We start from the raw sequence: 16501 nt of genomic DNA on the forward strand, positions 1-16501 counted from the left end.
AAAAAAAAAAAAAAAATGAACACTGAAAAGGCAAGAAAATACATCAGATTGTTAACGAAAGTTAACACAATGGGTGTGGTTATGGGAAAATTTCACGTAGGGCACTGAATATTTCATAATGTTTCAATTGTTCATAATAAGCTTTTTTTATTGTCATAAAACACATATAAAATTTGCCATTTTAACCATTTTTAAGTGTACAATTTAGTGACATTAATTACATCCACAATGTTGTACCACCATCACAACTGTTTCCAAAACACTGTCATTATCCCAAATTGAAATTCTATACCCATTAAGCAATGATTTTCCATTTCCCCTTGTCCCCCTTAGCCCCTAATAACGTCTATTTTCTGTCTCTATGAATTTGACTACTCTAGATAATTCATATAAGTGGAATCATACAATATGTGTCCTTCTGTGTCCTGCTTATTTCACTCAGCGTAATGTTTTCAAGAATTTTCCATGCATATATCATAACCTCATTCCTTTTTACGGCTGCATAATATAAGTGTGTTTTATTTATAATAAAGCTATAAACAAATATTTCAATAAGTTTGCCCAAATTATAAAATAAATCAGTATGTGTATGAAAGAAGTGTTTAAAATTTGCCATAACCAGTGTACCAGATTTAGTGACTAAGACAGAAATGGTAAGCAGAGGGACTATATATTATCTCCACAGATAAAAATTAATTAACAACTTGAAGGCAAGGACAAAAAGTTCATTACACCATGACAAGCAAAAAGTAATGAATATCAGATACCTGAGTAGCATGGCCTACTGGGACACTCTATCTGATATATCCAAACTAAAGAGTTTCATTTTAGAGATTTTCATTCTGACTTCTACACTTAAGGCAGTTTTCTCAGGGGCAAAGTGTTCTGAGCTCTGCTCCTTTGGACAGTGCCAGGGCCTCTAAACTTGCTGATCTTTACAGGACAGTGCAAGGGTAATCAATTCACTTAAGCTGTTCCTTCAATGTAGGAGGAAGGAAAAGAGCAGGAAAGCAGGGGTATAGGGGCTTACTCTCAAGAAAGCAGGAATATCTAAATCATCCTTTTCATGGTACCTTATACAATTATGAGCTGAGGTTCAGGAACTCCATTTGGACCTATTTACCAGTAACGGTGGCATAGAAACAACACAGTTTTTCTTCATTAACTTTCACGGACTCAAATACATCAAAAATCAAAAAACGAATAAAGCAGCAGTACCAAAATCCTCAGGGTTATTCACTATTTACTATGTGTAGGAGATAAGGGAGCTCTGGTGGCATAGTGCCTAAGGCATCTGATGGCTAACTAGAAGGCTGGAGGTTCAAATCCACCAGTCACTTCTCGGAAGGAAGTTTGGACAATCTACTTCCGTAGTGATACTGCTTCGAAAACCCAAGGAGAAGTCGCTATGAGTCAGATCCAACTCAGCAGCAGTGAGCTGGGTTGAGTTAAGGGACTTGACTGCTAACTGAAAGGTCAGCGGTTCAAACCCACCAGCTGTTCTGCAGAAGGAAGACTGAGCGATTTACAACCTCAGAAACCCAATGGGGGGTTGCTATGAGTTGAAACGACTCAATGGCAATGAGTTTGGTTTTTTCCCTAAGAAATCCAAACTCAGTTGTGCCAACCAAAATAAGAAACAATGTCCATCAATACAGTGAGAACACCATATGTAGTTCATGATGCTGAAACACTATAATTGCCTCTTACAGAGGGAAAAATTAAGTTGACTTAAATACCAATTTCTATACTGAAAGCTTACTTCCAGCAGAACTGTTTACAAACTGTGTATTAGCAAGGTCTAACTACATTTTTTTTTTTTTTTTTTTTTTTAAAGAATTAAAGTTTATTCTCAGGAAGTAGACAAAGAGCAAAGTTCCACAAGGTGGAGCTGTCAATGAGTCCTTGAATGCTATATAAATCTCCCCTAGGACGCCCTCTCTGCCCTGTGTTTTTCTTCACTGAGAAGCCTTTATGGGAAAAAAGACCTTCTGGTCTTTAATTGCAAAATATAAATGATCTTTCTCTTGAGGAAAGAGATGGCATTTACAAGCATATGGTTTAGCAATTTCTTTCTGCTCCTGGTACCCATGTGGTATGTAATTTGAAGCAGTATTCCTTAAACTTTAAATTATTATCACTTAGGGAGATAAATAGTGTCCTGTCTGCATCTTAAACACCCTCAAAAAACACATTCCACTTTCCTCATAAGAAGGGTACTTCACATCTTTTGATATATACTCAACCCTTGTCATCCAAAACTTTGAATAAGCAGGTGTAGACTGACTGGGCTGGTAGGTGTAACCTTGATTCTGATATTCTGCAAATGCGATTCTCAACCTTGGAGAGAATAGTATCACACAGGCAGTAAAGTGCTACAGTGAGAAACATGACTTGAGGTCACAGACATTTCTAGTCTGACATGATTCCTAAAATGTCTTTCTATGGGTAAAATTAAGTAATTTCTACCATCCAGTACAGCTCTAAAATCTTATCACATGATTCTATATTTGTAATGTTTCTAGCTTTAAACACTAAAGAACTGCAGTATCTGACAATACTGTTTTATTGAAAATATATGTAACTTCATTTACCAATTACCACATTGATTCTCTACTTCTTTGCCAAGGGACAAACTAGCTTCTGAATCTTTATATAATTCATTCAATGAAAGATTTATTGACCTCTCCATTACAGACCCATTTCTAGTTGACAGAAACACAGAAATTAATAAAAGACCAAGTCTCTGACTTTGAGGAATTCATTGTCTACTGAGGAATGTTGTACTAGATGACAAATAATGGCAATTCTAGAACTAATAGGCCATGCTTTTTAGAAAGTCAAACATAGTTATCTTATATAAATACCACCAAAACAACTCTGTCTATACTAAACAGAGTATTAAGTGCACAGGAACTCAGAAAACTATTAGTTACATTTTTGTATCAGAATTTGTTGTTGTTATGTGCCGTGGGACCGGACTCATAGCGACCTCTCCTTGGGTTGCTGAGGAAGTATCACTACGGAAGTAGATTGCCCAACCTTCCTTCCGAGGAGTGGCTGGTGGGTTTGAACTACCAGCCTTCTGGTTAGCAGTCAAGTGTCTTAGGCACTATGCTACCAGAGCTCCCTGTATCAGAATAAGAATTAATATTCAACTAATTAATGAGCCCTAGTGTGGCACAGTGTTTAAAGCATTTGGCTGCTAACCAAAAGGTTGGAGGTTCAAACACACCAGCTGCTCCACAGAAGAAAGATGTGGCAGTCTGTGTCCGTAAAGATTTTACAGCCTTAGAAACACTATAGGGCAGTTCTACTGTGATCTATAAGGTCACTAAGGCACTTGACTGCTAACCAGGAGGCTGGCAGTTCAAACCCACCAGCCACTCCTCAGAAGGAAGGTTGGGCAATCTACTTCTGTAGGGATACTGCCTTGGAAACCCAAGGAGGGGTTGCTATGAGTCAGGTCCGACTCGACGGCACATAATGACAACATCAGTTGGAACTGACTCCATGGCAGTGGGTTTGGTTTAGGTTTAAGTTCACAAGACTTTAGATCACACAGAAACACTTTAATAAATTTTTAAAGTGATGCTTAAAGTTATGTAATTCTCAAAAGGAAGTTATAAAATATCACTAAATTTAATGATAAATACTTAGAATCATCTTTGAGGTTTCTTAATAAGTAGCAAAAAACAAAAGAGCTATATTCCACCAAAGAGACACTTGTTCTTCCTGCCGAAAAATATAGTTTCCATATAAGAACTACTAATACTCGGGTAGGAGCTCTGGTAGCATAGTGCCTAAGGCACTTGACTGCTAATCAGAAGGCTAGAGATTCAAACCCACCAGCCACTCCTCGGAAAGAAAGCTGGGCCATCTATTTCCATAGTGATACGGAATCCAGCCTTGGAATTATTCCCTCTTTCCCTGTGTCAACAATACTTCCCTCTCTACTTGGTCAATCCTATCAGTAAACATGAGCTAAAAGAATCTTTCTTAAAAACAAAACAAAATTCTCTTGATCTGGGTCTCCAAACAGCTATTATCCATTCTTCTGTCCACTTTCTAACAAAAATATCTTGAATTTTCTACAGCTTCCATCTCCATTTCCTCAGTTCTTATTCTCCTCTCAACCAACTCCAGTAAGGTCTCTATCTCTACTATTGTGCTTTCATAATTTTTATCAGGATCACCAGAAACCTCAGAAGGTTACTTCTCTGCTCTCTGACTTGACATCTCAACAGCATCTGACACAGCTGATCACTGCCTTTCTTTCTTAAAATATCCTAGTCTCTTGGATTTTATGACACTTCTTTCCTTCCCAAGTCTCCTTTCCAGCTCATCCTCCTTCACCGAACCTCTCACTGTCAGGAGGCCCCAGTGCTCAGCCCAGGCCCTCTTCTCTATTTTTACTCTTTCCCTAACAGATCTTGTCTAGTCTCATGGCTTCAAATACAATCTAGTTGTGGATAATTCCCAAGTTTCTAGCTCTAACCTAACCTCAAACTACCAGTTGTCAAATCAGTTGCTGCTGAGTAGATTCTGACTCATGGTGACCCTGTATATGTGAGACCAGAACTGTGCTCCATGGGATTTTCAACAGCTGATTTTTTGGAAGTAGATAACCAGGCCTTTCTTTCAAGTCATCTCTGGGTGGACTCAAACCTGCAACTGAGCTAAGTTGTGTTAACTGCACCACTCGGAGACTCACTCCATCCTCAAACTATAGACACATCCAACTACTGGCTCAGCTAAAATGCCTAACAGTCATTGGAAACTTAAAACAGCCAAAACAGAATTCTTTGACTCTCATTTCCAAAGGCTGCTCCTTTACATAATCATCTAAATTATAATAAACTTCACCACCATGTACCTGGTTGCTAAAGCCAAAATCTAGGCATCACATCAATTTATTCGTGCAATAAATATGTACTGAGTGCTGATTAAGTGCCTGGCATTATTTTAGGTACTAGAAATACAGCCTTCAGGCAAAACCAATAAAAATCCAGCTCTCATGGAGCTCATATTCTCCTTCCCTCAGCACTCACATTCACTCCACCAGCAAATCTTGTCCACTGTACTTCCAAAACATATGCCCATCTATCCCCTTCTCTCCACTGCTACTATTCTATCTTGCCTCATTTCCTGAAATAGCAACCTAACTGGCTTCCCTATTTCTACTCTTGACTCACTACAATCCATTTTGTGCCCAGCAACCAGGCTTATTTGTTAAAAGGCACAAATCAGGTCACATTATACCGTTGCTTAAAATCCTCCAATTACTTCCCAGTTCACTATCTAATCCAATAAACTTTTCATGGCCTACAAGGCCCTATAGAATCTGGCCTCTACTTCTCTCTCTGATCTCTCATACCAAGCACCCCCGACTCACAGCACTACAACCAAACCAGTGTTTTTCTGTTTCCAATTTATTTCCCTTTTCAGTTGTTCACGTGGCATGGGAGTCTCTCCCTCCAGATCTCTACAAGATTAGCTCTTTCTGTCACTCACCTAACAGGTCGAATGTTATCTTCTCAGAGGTCTTTTCTGGCCTTCAGTATAAAGTAGCCTCTCTAACCCCATCACCACCCATTCACTTTCTATCCAATCACATGGTTTTATTTTTCTTTTACCATTTATTATCTGAAATTATCTTGTTCATGTATTTACCTTGTGCAGCTTAATTACTTGTTATTGTCCCTCTCTACAAAAATGTTACCAAAAAAAAAAAAGGGGAGCTTTGCTGCTGTAGTGCCTAAGGCATTAACAAAAATGTTAGTTTTATAAAAACAGAGACTTCCTCTGCTTTGTTCACTGCTCTATTTCTGGTCTTAAAACAGAAAGGTATTCAAATATTTCTTGAATAAATAAAAGTTTATTGCATGTTTTAGGCTCAAAACAAGTTTAAAACACAATTACAATCTGATAGCAAATTAATAATTTTGCATTAGGGGCACAGAAAGTATTTTTCACCTAGTAATAATGGGTATTATTTTTTATGGATTGCGTATCAACATAAAACATAAATTCTTACAATTGGATCAATAAGCAACATAATTACAAACAGAAAAAATAATGAAGTTGTCAAGGATTTTATTTTATTTAGAGCCACAATCAACGCCCATGGAAGCAGCAGTTTGGAAATCAAACAACATATTGCATTGGGCATATCTGCTGCAAAAGACCTCTTTAAAGTGTTTTTTTTTTAAAAAAAAAAAAAAAAGCAAAGATGTCATTTTGAGGACTAAGGTGCACATGACCCAAGCTATGGTATTTTTCAATCACTTCATACGCATGCAAAAGCTGAGTGATGAATAAGGAAGACAGAAGAAGAACTGATGCATTTGAATTGTGGTGTTGGTGAAGAATATTGAAGATACCATGGATTGATAGACAACCAAACAAATCTGTCTTGAAAAAGTACAGCCAGAATGCTCCTTAAAAAGGAGAATAGTGAGACTTTACCTCACATACCTTGGAAATGTTATCCAGAACAGTCCCTGGAGAAGGACATTGTGCTAGGCAAAGGGGGGGGTCAGTGAAAAAGAGAAGACCCTCAACAAGATGGACTGTGGCTGCAAAAAAGACCTCAAATGTAGCAATGATTGTGAGGATGGCACAGGACCAGGCAGTGTTCTGCTCTGTTGTACAAAAGATCCCTGAATCAGAACTGACACAACAGCACCTAACAACAATTATTGTAGACTGACTATATGGTGGATACAATTCTAAATTCATAGTATTTTATTTAATATTCAAAGAACTATATGAGGTAGGTACTATTTTTATTCTCATTTTAGACAGGAAATTGAGGCATAGATTAGGTAACTTATCCAAGAACAAGTAAATAGCAGATCTGAACCAATGTTTATCAAGGTGCTGAATTTAAGATAGATATGTTCTAGGCTGGCACACAACAACAACATGTTCTAGTGAAGCAGAAGAAACCAGAAATGATTCTGGATTTGACTCCTAGACCCACCAACCAGCTTTCAGACAAGCCATTCTCAAGCGTTTTTTTAACATGCCCCATTCAGACCAGGTACAACATGTACTTTCCATACACAGGGTGGTATGCATGAAGTGCCAACTTTTCCAGCCAACTTATGGGGGACTACATATACATCTACTGTATTAATAATGGGAGAATAATTCATATCTGAATAGCAATGCAATTAAAGTCTAGTTATTAAAAAATTACAGACCAAGAACACTGTTGATACAAATATTCAATATATACTAAAGAGTTAACTGAACCAAAACAAATTAAATTGATAATGATGAGGTTAAGTGAACAGTAATTTATAATGAAAAATCAAAACAGAAACAACTGAAAAAGCAAAAACAACTTAACAAAATACTGATGACATGCATCTTTCTAAAAATTTAGTTTTTAATTTATGCATGTTCATAAGCAGAAGTATTTTGCAATGCTACCTTGCATAGTATTTTGCAATGCTACATTGTACAGTAGCCAGATTTTTAGTAGAATGTTCAATAAGAATCCTTTATAACCTGTAGTATTATACTAATATGAATTTATGCATGCCATGTTACATATCCTTAATGCTTCACTTCATTGGCTATTATAAATTGCCAAAGGATATATATAAATGAAAGACTTTGAGATCACTCATCATTTGTCAACAGTTTTAGATTAGGGCCTGCCAGTTGCCTTGAGCCATCTACTGAGAAGTTTGGCTGGACTATGCACGGCTCCAGGCACTATTTGGCAGTGATATCTAATTCTGTGGTAGCTGGGAGATATTCCTTTATTATTCAATCATAACATAACTAAGATTCCCAAGGCAAAAGGATTCAATTTCTAATTTGTAGTATGCTTTTTATTTCTATTTAATTCAAGCCTTCTTCAGTCTCTCTGGACCCAATCTCTAATTAAAACAATCAATTCCAAACACCTACAGATAAATGAAAATACTCACCATCAGGTATCAGAGGATAAAATACATATCAAATAAGCCAAGTGAGCTCAATTTTATTGTCTTGTCAAGTTCCCCCAAATATTGAAGCTTGCTTCTTCCTCTTCTTTCATCCCCACAAAGTACATTCTCAAGCTTATGCTTCAGACAGGGATGAGATGCAAAACTTACCAGATTTTGTAAAACCAAGTTCTGATTGTTTACCCAAGACATACTTCATGCAACCACCAACTTTTCTCCGCTCTCATTTGCTCCAGTATGTGATTCCCTATGGCCTGGTAACTCCTCAGAACTGCCTGTGAATTAGGCCTGTTATTGCTATAAAATGTTTGTTCAGGCCAATCTGAATGAACTACATAAATAGGACTCCCTTGCTCACTGGTTTTTAGTTGAGTTTGGTCAAAGAGGAGCTCTAGCAGCTGATTAGCTGGAGGAAGGATACTGAGGTCAGAGCATTTATTTCACCCTCCTTCCTTCCTCTGACTAACAGCTAAATGTTCTAACCACTGTATTAGACTTCTAACCACTGTATTAGACTTCTAACTAAAAGGTCAACGGTTCAATCCCGACAGCCACTGCGTCAGAGAAAAATTAGGCAATCTGCTTCCACAAAGATTTACAGCCCTATGGGGCAGTTCTACTATGTGCTATAGGGTCTCTGTGAGTTGGAATTAACTAGATGGCAGTGGGTTTTGTTTTTTAGTTCCCTCTTGGTGGCATAATGCCTAAAGCATTTCACTGCTAACCACAAGGTTTGTGGTTCAAACCCACCAGCCACTCTGTGGAAGAACGACTGGGCAATCTACTTCTGTAAAGAGCTACTGTCTCGAAAACCCAAAGGGTGTCTCTATGAGTCAGAATCAACTCGGTGGCAGTGAGTTTGGTTTGGAGTTTTGGGTCCTTTGGGCTGGCAGTATCTCTTAACTGAATGCACTGCTCCACACAAGGCAGTGGACTTTACATAACAGTCTCCTTCTGGTTCTGTAACTACAATGGCCTATTCCTTCAAGCCATTAGCAACTCAACTGCTTCTGGCACCACCAAGAGAGTCCCTCAAACTCTCCTCAAATTACCCTATTTCAATGGTGTCTTCTGTTTTCTGTTGAGATTCTAACTGACACAGTAAAATGAACTACAACTGGCTCATGGTCTTCTTCCCCACCTGAGTCCTATCATTGGCCCAAAAGACTTCTGATAGAGAAGCCTCTAAGAACCCTTTCCTCTTCATCCCTCAAGTTCTCTTCCCACTTTGGTCACCCAATCCCTGGTACACACTGGACCCTGTCTTTGGCCATAAATGCTCCATTTCTAAACCCACTCAATTAAATAGCCTATCTCTGAATTTCTTTTCCCTCTAGATTGCCTATTCAACTATTTCTTTTAAAATGACTGGGTCCTTCAGGACAATAGCCTTCAATGTTCTTTCAGTTCATCAATATTCTCACTTTTTAATGGCCCTCTTTATCCAGCTTAGATTCCATTGTATATTGTAGGAACACACTTGCTAATACCCCAAACTTTATTGGTCTTTTTTCTTTACCCTCCTCTGTAAAACCCTAATCTTACAAGAATCAGCTAAATGATTTTTCCATGAAGAATCAATTATGTATGAGGCAAAACTGGAACCCTTACCCATTGCTGATGAGAATGCAAAATGGTAAGGTCACTGTGGAAAATGGTATGGCGATTCCTCAAAAAGCTAAAAATAGAATCACCATATGACCCAGCAATTCCACTCCTAGGTATATACCCAAAAACTTGAAAGCAGAGCCTCAAAAAGAGACTTGTATACTAATGTTCATTACAGTACTATGTTATATTACAGTACAGACTATGTATACTAATGTTCATTACAGGGGTTCATAGCGACCCCTCCTAGCTAAAAGGTAGAAACAACCTAAATGCCCATCAACAAGAGTAGATAAATAAAATGTGGTATATACAAAGGAATACTACTCAGCCAGTAGGAGAAATGAAGTCTTGCTACACGCTACAATATAGATGGAGCCTGAAGACATTGTGCTGAATGAAATAAGTGAATCACAAAAGGACAAATATTGTATGACCTTATTTAATATAAAAAAAGAAAAGGCAAATGTATAGAGATCAAAGTTTATTAGTGGTTACCACGGGCAAGAGGGAGGAGGAAAAGGAGGGGGAGATTAATGGTGATGGAAAAATCACATTGATTAAGGGTAGGATTGCACAGCCAGTTATTGTAATTGCTGTCAATAACCTGGACACCTGTTGTAAGCTGAATTGACAAAAGTTGTGTGATAGATATATTTACAATGACCAAAAAAAAAAAGAAGAAATGAATAGTTGCCAAGCCTGTTCATATACAACCTCCAATCATGGTTTGGAGGTTTAGGGTCATGGTTTCAAGGCACACCTGGCCTAATTAACTGGCCTAATAACATGTTTAGTGCTTCTGTTCTAACTCCTAGTTAGTTGCAAAGTGTCTGGGGTCTCCAATGCTTGCATGAGGCCATTCAAGTCACAACAATTGGTCTCTATTCATCTGAAGCAACAGAGGATATGGAATGTGCAGCTAATTAACTCTATGAACAACTACCTCTTTTGCCATAAGACCAGAAGAAATGGATGGTTCCCAGCTATTATTACTGAACATTTTGATCAAATAATCTATTAAAGAATCCTGATTAAAAGGGGGAAAATGCAGAACAGAATTTCAAATTCTCATGGACTCCAGACTTTCCCAAGCTATGAAGGGTCGATGAATCCCTGAAACTATTGCCCTGAGATAATCTTTAAACCAAAAAACTCTCCTGAAGTGTCCTTAAATAATAATTTAGCTTAACTAGTAAAAAATAAACAAATAAACTCTGTCTTGAACATTTATTCTCTTTTAAGAACTTTCCATATGGGATATCAAATTGACAACAGTAACTCAAAAATTAGAAGGCAGTGAGTCTATGTTATGAAGGATGAACAATTCAGAAAAGGAGGGTAAGAATGGATGCACAACTCAAAGAATGTAATCAGGTTTGCTAAACTGTGTATGTAGAAACAGTTTAACTGGTGTATGCTTGGCTGTGTATAGCCTCAACAACAACAAAGTAAATAAAATTTGTTGTTGTTGTTGTTATGTGCCGTCGAGTCGGCCCCGACTCATAGCGACCCCTCCTTGGGTTTCCGAGGCAGTATCACTACGGAAGTAGGATTGCCCAACCTTCCTTCCGAGGAGTGGCTGGTGGGTTTGAACCGCCAGCCTTCTGGTTAGCAGTCAAGTGCTTTAGCCACTATGCTACCAGAGCTCCTAAAAAATCAATCATGATTTTTCATGACTGCTCTCTCTCTGCCTGTTTTGCTGTTTCAAATTCCCTTCCACCTCCCCTCCACAGAAGACACCATTAGGAATATTAAAGTTCATCCTAGTCCCTTCACCCCACTCCTACCTCAGGAGGCCTCAGGCAATCCTCTATAAAATGGGGTGGTCACTTGGGAATGACAAATTGGACTCCAAATCTAAAAGCAGTTATCACTTACAGATCTGAGTTTATGTAACTATCCTTTTTTGGGTTTGCAGCCTAACTGGTCCCAAGTCCACTGAAAACTGCATTAACTGTGTGCTGGGAGCAGAAAAACAAGGAAAGTCATGATGAGTACAGAGGTTATAAGTTGTAATAATCTTTGAAAATACAGCGCAAGCCATTTCTGTTTAATTTCTTCAGTGGCGACTTATGGGTCTGTGATATTCGTGCCTAGATTTAAATTATATGATATTTTCCTAATTAATAAAGGTTATTATAGCATGAACTCCTGTTAAAGTAGGAGAATCATCAATTGCAGCAATTTAATTTCTTTGTAGCAAAGCTACTGTGAACATTTGCATTACTGTCTGTGCTAAAGGAAATTGGCTTTTCATTTGTAGAATGTCATAAAAATGTTCTACTGTGCATACTTTGGGAGCTCTTCTGGCATAGTTTCTAAGGCATTTGACTGCTAACCAGAAGGCTGGCAGTTCAAACCCACCAGCCACTCCTTGGAAGGAAGGCTGGGTGATCTACTTCCATAGTGATACCGCCTCGAAAACCCAAGGAGGGATCACTATAAGTCAAAATCTTGACTTGACAGCATTAAGTTTGGTTTGCAGTTTGTCACGCTTCACTATCTTGGCTGTTTTCTGTGAAACTGTGAAATTTAAAAAAAAAAAAGATCAACTCTGAGAAATTAGTCCACCCAAAATCTTGATTTATAAACTTGTTGCCATTCTAGAACATACTCTAAAGAAAATGTTCACAAATTATACTAGTTGTCGTCTTTTTTTTTTCTTTCTTTTTATATAATTGCTTCCCCCTTACTTTTATGAGAGTCGTTCTTTATTCCTCCAAAATACCATTCACTACTGCAATGGGAAAAAAAGAATACAATTCAGAGATCATTACCCTCATGTAGTCTAGGAGTTACCTGTCCAGCACTACAGCCACTGACTGGTTCAGAATTGACCAAGAATTCTTTCCAAATCCAAATGTATATCCTCAAGAATAAAGGAATGAAAAGGCACATGTCAAGCAATAAACTTTCACTTTAAGAACAGAAAAATTTAGGCAAAAGGAGCTTAAGTCCAAGAAATCCATGTCTCTTAAGACTGGGAAAACTGACTTTTCCTATAAACTTTCACCCTTTCATCTTTCAAATTTAATCTTACCCACAAATGTTCCACAAATTCCCATGAATAAGCAAATATGTGGCCTGCCTTGCACCTTCTATGGTACACACATCACTTCACTTATACTGTGGGAGAATAAAATCCATAAAAAAAGAGAATAATGTATGTTTTTTCTTTTGTTTTAGAACAAAATCTCTAAGGAGGCATGGATGGGTCTTCTGTATTCTGTGCACTAATACCCCCAAGATGCTACTGAATAATTGATGAGCTTATGATTAGAATGCTATCTTCATAGTTTTGAGCACATTCCTGGCCAAATTTAATTTACATCTAATAGTGAATTCCGTATTTCTCATGATCAAAATACGTATCAAGGCTGATCTCTGCTCCTCAGAATTTCATTAGTTGATACTTCAGCTAATGTTATTATCTTGATATGGGACTGTTCAGCTATAACACCAATTTGGGAAGTTACTAGCATGAATTCTCATAGCCAATCAAGAAAAGATACCAGGACCATGCCTTTATAAGAGAAACAACAACATACACACACACACACACATAGAAATATATAACAATACTTTGTAGGTATCTACAATGCAGCTACCTTAGGAATAAATATATTGACATAATGAAAGAAGACATATTTATACTTTATGAGCAGAATACTCTCTGAGGTAATTTCTAAGAGAATACAATAAATTGTGATTGATAATTTTTTAAATGTTAAGTTGGATTTCATTTAACTGAAGTCATATGATCTTATCTGACAAACATACAATGATTAAGTGTAGCAGAAGTGTTGTAGAAGACAAATTCCTTAAATCTATTTACTTCTCAGAATTTATAAATGAAGAAGCTTATGTCTTTTTATTTGATAAACAGGGTGGAGTCACCTACTGGTGAGGAAATAGATTCATAAAACACTTCCCTTTACCGTAAAAAAACCCCCCAAAACCAAACCCATTGCCATCAAGTTAATGCTGACTTATAGTGACCCAATATCACACAGTAGAATTGCCCCATAGGGTTTCCAAGGCTGTAAACCTTTATGGAAGCACACTGATAAATCTTGCTCCCACAAAGCAGATGCTGGTGAGTTCAAACCACCAGCCTTTTGCTCAGCAGCCAAGCTCTTAACCACTCCTCCTTTTCCCTTTGCTATAACCAGGGGTAAATCTAAAGTTACCCACACACCTGAGGATAAGGTGGTGCAGTGTAGTAAATTACCTCGTATGGCTTTTCTAGCCATAAGTCTTTGTAAACTCTGTGGTGGATGGAGAGAACAATCAAGGGAGAAGGAAGGGCTGCTTATGCACAGGGAGATAGCTCAGGGTGCAGAAGAGTATGATGGGATGGACAATGGGAGGAGGTAACTATGGGGAGGAAGTGGGAGGGGAGCTGCTGCATTGTAAATTTTGGTCAATGACATGAGACAAAGTATATGTGAACTGCTGTATGAAAAGTGAATTTACTCTGTAAATCTTCACCCAAATCCTAATAATAATAAAAAAAAAGAGATAAAAAAAACTCTGTGGTAGAATTTGCTGTGAGCAACTGAGGAGCTCCTGATTATAAAAGTTATCTACCTGGGGTATTTCTGTTGGGCGCAACACAAAGCAATGTTCTGGGAGGTTCCTGCTCTCTCTCAGATGCTTAGAATTCTGATGTTATCATTGGCTAGTTTGGCCACTCTGCCAGACTCAAAAGGAGGCCTCCTAGAGGCAGAAGAAGTAAGTCTCTCTCTGACTGCTGGTTGAGGAAGACATGCTGCTGAAAGAGACACGTGCTCCTGAAAGAGACGCAAGAGACACACATTGCTGAGCGAGGCACCAAGGGACACTCGCTATTGGGAGAGAAACTGTTAGGAAAGAGATTGTGGGCTGCAAGAGAGACTAAGCATTTTTACTGAACTTGAATTGTAGCCTAGTGCTTCCCAAATAAACCCCATAATCTGTGAGTTCTGTGTGGCCACTGCAGTGAATTATCAAACTCAGGAGAGAGGTTGGTGGATGTTTTGGGAGAAACAGTTGGTGAAAGGGCTGGAGGGAGGCAGCATGTCTGGCCTTGCAGGAATAGGCCTTGGGCTATTGATGGTGATTCTGTCTTCCTCTTGTGCGGTTAGAGGAGGTCAGGAGATGTGGCCTCCTTGTCTTTTTAGCAGGTGGGTTTTAAATAATGGAAGATTTTTTTTTAAAGGTATTAAATGAAAGATGTTCCATGTAGACAAGATGGAAGGGCACGAGATTCAGCAGCAGTAATGGAAAACGTGAAACTTGCAAGAAGTTTGCTTTGAGTAACATCACAGAAGAGACAGAAACAGATAAACACTGGTAGAACCTTGCAGGTGCAATGTGGCTCTGTTAAAACATAAAATGTGTCTAAACTGTCTCTTAGGGAACATAGATCAGACTGGAAAGTGTTCATAGTTCTGCTGAAATATGATTCGGGGAAATCATTTCAAGTCCCTGAGACCCAGTTTCCACTTTAGAAAAGGGACAGGCTAGATTCTGTGATCCCTTCAAGTTCTAAAACTCTGTAACTACATCATACATGGAGAAAACAATGCCCCCATGCACTGCTAGATACCTACACTGGTTCAGCTTTTGGGAGGTTAGTTTGGCAGAATCTGTCAAATATGTAAATATGTATTTCTTATAATCCAGCAATTCTGCTTCTAGAAATATTTAAGGTTATTAATTGGAGCAGTGCTTGCAGATAGCAGAAAGCTGGGGGCATTAAATGTCTATCAACATGGTAAGTAGAAAATAAATTATAATGCACCCATACAACACAGCCATTAATGAGAATAGTGTAGTCCTGGGAAGTAAAAACAGCAGGTCTCAGTATGATAGGATAGAGAGAGAGAGAAAGACAGAGAATAAGCCCTGGGGTGCAGTGCTTTTAAAGCTCTTGGCTGCCAACCAAAAGGTGGGCAGTTCAAACCCACCAGATGATTTACAGCTTTAGAAACCTATGCGGTAGTTCTAGTCTGTTTCACAGGGTCACTACAAATACGCACACACACATACACATTTTATTTATATATATATATACACACACATATATATATATGTTGTTGTTGGTGGTGTTATGTGCCGCTGAGTCGGACCCGACCCATAGTGACCCCTCCTTGGGTTTCCAAGGCACTATCACTACAGAAGTAGATTGCCCCATCTTCTTTCCGAGGAGTGGCTGGTGGGTTTGAACAGTCAGCCTTCTGGTTAGCAGTAAAGTGCCTTAGCCACTATGCTACCAGAGCTCCATGTATACACACACACACACACACACATAATCTATCTCCCTGGTAACACAGTAATTAAGCACTCAGCTGCCAGGTTGGCAGTTCAAAGACACCAGCCACTCCATGACACAAAGATGTGGAAATCTGCTTCCATACAGATAAATAGCCTTGGAAACCTGTGGGGCAGTTCTACTATATTCTATTGGGTCACTATGACTCGGAATTGACTTGACAGGAAAAGGTTTTCAAGTTTATACACACATACTCACACATGCATACATATATACATATACATACATACACACACAGAGAAAGAAAGACAGGAACCTGGTGGAGCAATAATTAAGTGTTCAGGTGTCAAGTGAAAGGTTGTCAGTTCAAACCCCCAGCAGTTCCACAAGAGAGAAAAACCTGGGGATCTGGTCCCATAAAGATTATAGCCTAGAAAAACCTAGGGAGCAGTTCTACTTTGTCACATGGGGTTGTTAAGATTCCAAAATCTACACCCCTAACAAAAACTGTATGTATGTGTGTGCATACACACACACACACACACACACATATATGTACACACATATCAATTAAAAGGAGCTCTGGTAGCATAGTGCCTAAGGCACTTGACTGCTAACCAGAAGGCTGGCGGTTCAAACCCACCAGCCACTCCTCGGAAGGAAGGTTGGG

Source organism: Orycteropus afer, unplaced genomic scaffold (genome assembly GCF_000298275.1).
Source record: "Orycteropus afer afer isolate SDZICR_OR568_19922 unplaced genomic scaffold, OryAfe1.0 scaffold00059, whole genome shotgun sequence".
NCBI lineage: Eukaryota > Metazoa > Chordata > Mammalia > Tubulidentata > Orycteropodidae > Orycteropus > Orycteropus afer.